Raw genomic sequence first — 4,155 nt, 5'->3', positions numbered from 1 at the left:
TTGTTCAGCTGTTTTAGTCACGTCCTACTCTTTGTGACCTCATTTGAGGATTTCTTGGCAAAGATACTGGAGTGATTTACCATTTTCTTCTCCAGCTCATTTTGTAAATGAGGAACTGAGACAACTGGGTTAAGTGACTTGCTCAGGGTTCCACAGCTAAGTGTCTGCATTTGTATTTGGACTAGATAACCCTTAAGGAACTTGTTAACTCTAAATAAATGTTTCTAATCCTTCTAAAGTGATAACTGATAACGATTTAAGATGTTGGGACCTGCCCAGGCTCACACAGCTAGTGAGTGTCTGAGGTCAGATTTGAACTCAGGTATTCCTGATTCCACTTCTTGCTCTGTCTCCTGCACCACCTAGCTGCTCGTGGGTAATAAGTGGCTGAATCTAGATCTGAAGCCAGGTTGTCTGATTCCAAATCCAGTGTTCTTTCCGACACCCAGCCCAGAGCAAATTGTCTAGGGAAAAATACCAAAGCTGTCCCTAGAATGAGGTTCTTCTAGCCAAAATAACTGTCTATACCTCTGTTCAGTCACGTCATTCATATACAAATTTCTTCCATACTAAAAAAATAGCCTTGGAGTGGGTAGAACTCAGACTCTTATATTTCCCACTCCGTCACCCCGCAGTGGCCGAAAGCACAACGTCCTGCTTGGGCCTCATCGCCTTCCTTTTTGTTCCCTTTCCGCACACATCAGTGTTTCCTACTACTATATTTTCTTGCTCCTACGACCTGTCTCAGTATCAGGTCCAGGCTCTTCTGGTTTTTCAAGGTGATATCTATTGTGAATGGGAGAAACTTGGTGTGACCTCATCATTATGAGGAGTGTTTAAAATGCCCTGTTACTATCTGCTGATCAAATAGCAGTTTTCAGCATTGGATGCCTTGTGGCTGATGAAGATAAGGAAGAGATAGTCTTCATCAATCCAATGGGATTCTACCAATTTAAATGTATATCCCGAGGAATTTCTGGGGTCCTTACCACTTTTTAGCAGATCTTAGAAAAAGTGGTTGGTAAGAACTTCTGAGAAAATTGGAAAGTGGATTGGCAGAAAATAGATTCAGATCAACAGTTATGCCATATAGTATGATAAGGTCCAAATGGATAGTTGACCTAACACATCATTAAGAAATTAGAGGAGAGGGCAGCTTGGTGGCGCAGTGGATAGGGCCCTGGCCTTGGACTCAGGAGGACCTGAGTTCAAATCCGGCCTCATACACTTGACACTTACTAGCTGTGTGACCCTGGGCAAGCCACTTAACCCCAACTGCCTAATCAGAAAGCAAAAAAAGAAAAGAAATTAGAGGACATATGTAGAGCCTATATCAGATTGCATGCCCTCTAGTGGAGGGGAGGGGAAAGGGGGAGGGGGGAGGAGGGGAGGGGGGAGGGGGAGGGGAGGGGGGGAGGGGGGGAAATTTAAACTCAAAATCTTATGGAAGTGAATGTTGAAAACTAAAAATAAATTAATAATTTAAATAAAAAAGAAAAAAAGGAATTAGAGGAGAATAGTAGGAGATAATTTTCAGATGTCTGGTTGAAGGAGAATTCATACTTAAATAATGTCTTTTGGGCATAGTTCCAAGTGGCTAGTTCACAGCTTTACTAGCAGCACATTAATAGTAAAATTAACAGTTAACATTTATATAGGCTTACTATGTGCCAGCACTGTGTTAAGTGTTTTACAATTATCATCTTATTTGGTCTTCACAACAGTCTAGGGAAATAGATGCTATTATCATCCCTATTTTATAGATGGAGAAACTGAGGCAAAGAGGTTAAGTGACATTAGAGTACCTGTTTTTCCATATCCCTTCCAGCAATTGCCATTTTCCTTTTTTTTTTTGGCATCTTAGTCAATTCAATAGGTGTGAGGTGGTACCTCAGAGTTGTTTTAATTTACATTTCTTTAATTACTAGGGATTTAGAGCATTTTTTAATGTAGCTATTGATAACTTTGATTTCTTTTTCTGAAAACTGCCTACTCATGTGGGGTGTTCAGGGAGGAATAATACCTCTGGTGTGAGGGCTTGCCAAGCCCTTTTCGGGTCTGCTCATCTACCCTTAGCATTCACCTTTCACCCAACTCTTGCCTGTGGCTCCAAGAAGCTATAGCATGTGCAGGGGCCACACCTGAGTAAAACTGTCTCAGCAGAGGGGTTAAATTAGGTTGAAAGTAACTGACAGGCCTCAAACCCATTTGTGAGCTAAGGGGATGTCTGCCACTAGCATGTGAAGACTTCTCCTGGCAGAATGGGCAGATGAGAACAATTAGTTCCAAAGGCCATGAAGGCAGCTGAAGCAGGCCCTGGGGAGCGGTTAGAGCTTGCTCAGACTTTGAAGACACCAAGGTCATCCACTGTAGCAGGGCCACGGCCAGTCATTCCGTCTTTTGTTTTTCCCATTGGATTTTGATGACTCAGAAAGAAAGAGTGAGGCTGATGACTTTGTGCAGCTCTGCCTCACTTGCTTTCACCTTCTTTTCTCCGGTTTGGAACTCTGACTGGTGACTGGGCCCAGGGATCCCCTCTTTCTGCCCTGGTGCTTCCAGCTGCTACTCAGTCTCAACCCTACCATTTCTGGATGTTGGGATGCTCCCTACCACTGCCACTGAGTATAAGTCTATCTTCTTAAGCTGCCCTGGACTTGAAAAATGAGTGACTGTGACTTTTTTTCGGCTTTCCTGGGGCAGCTAGGTGGCTCAGTGAACAGAGCACTAGCCCTGGATTCAGGAGGACCCTGAGTTCAAATCTGACCTCAGACACATAACACTTACTAGCTGTGTGACCCTGGGCAAATCACTTAACCCCATTACCTAGCCAAGAAAAAAAAGAAGAAGAAGAGTATTTGGCTTTCCTGATTGGAATTTGGCCTGGTGCCTTTTTTTGGGTTATTGCGGAGGAAGTATTTTGGGTGACTTCGGCAAAATTGCTGACTCTTACTCCACCATGTACCTGTACATAGTATACAGTGCCATAGGGTTATCCTTGGGAAACCACCCCTCAATCTCTTCTTTTAAAGGGTGCTAAGTTCTAGAGTATGAAAATTAATTTCCCTAGGTCCAATGTTTTGAGAGGCCCTCTGCATTACAAGCATGAAGATGCTCAGTAGAAATAGCAGTTAGATTGGGAAATAGTAGGCATGTGAAAAAAGACTTTGCCACCAGGAAGTACCAAAAAAGATATGAGGTTCATATACATACAGTCTGCAAGGCTGATGGACTGGGGATTGCTGCCTAGCATCAACAGGCTTCTGTCCCCTTCCACACATGCCTGGGTGTTCAGATTGCACGTCCCTTGCCTTCTCCTTACCCCTTCAAGGCGGTCCTTGTTCTTCACATTTATCATATCTGACCTTTATATGTGATTAGCCAGAACCTTGTAGCATTTCTCCCCAGATGTCTTTTTAGAACAACTACCGTTTGATGTTTCTTCTGAGCAACTATGCCTCCACCATCTTGTACTTGTGAAGTGGTACTTGTGTATCCAAATGTTAGGTCTTGCCTTTTATCCATAGTGAATTTCATCTTATTAGATTCAGCCCAATTGTGTAGCCTGTCAAGACCTCTTTGGATCGTGACTATCACCCAGCATGCTAGCTCTACTCTGATGAGCATCAGAAACTGTGTCACCAATCAGAGCTTTGAGCATCCTTTCACTCTTTCACCGTTTTTCAAGAAAAGGACATGATATGGGGTGTGGTGAGCAATGGGGCCTTGAAAGAGGAATTAGTATACCAGCCCCTTTCAAACACACTCAGCTTTTTGACTCCCAAGACATGTCCTTCCCATCACCAAAGGGATCATAAAGATATAAAGATTTCATTGGAACATACATATGGGAAGGTGTCTTATAGTTCTCAGAAAACACAAATAGGGGCAGCTAGGTGGCACAGTGGATAGAGCACCGGAGGACACTAGAGGACCTGAGTTCAAATCCAGCCTCAGACCAAACACTAGACACTTACTAGCTGTGTGACCCTGGGCAAGTCACAACCCCAACTGCCTAAAAAGAAAAGAAAACAGAGAAATGGCCACGATCAAGAGAAAATGTGAAGGCTGTCCAAATGAGCAGTTACATTGAATCTTTCTCCGAGTAGTGCTATACAGAAGAGAGGAAGGCAAAGCACACAGTACCAAGGAATTCAG

Source organism: Phascolarctos cinereus, unplaced genomic scaffold, assembly GCF_003287225.1.
Source record: "Phascolarctos cinereus isolate Bilbo 61053 unplaced genomic scaffold, phaCin_HiC Scaffold_726;HRSCAF=1367, whole genome shotgun sequence".
NCBI lineage: Eukaryota > Metazoa > Chordata > Mammalia > Diprotodontia > Phascolarctidae > Phascolarctos > Phascolarctos cinereus.
The sequence above is the reverse complement of the archived record's forward strand: the minus strand, read 5'-3'. Positions refer to the sequence as shown.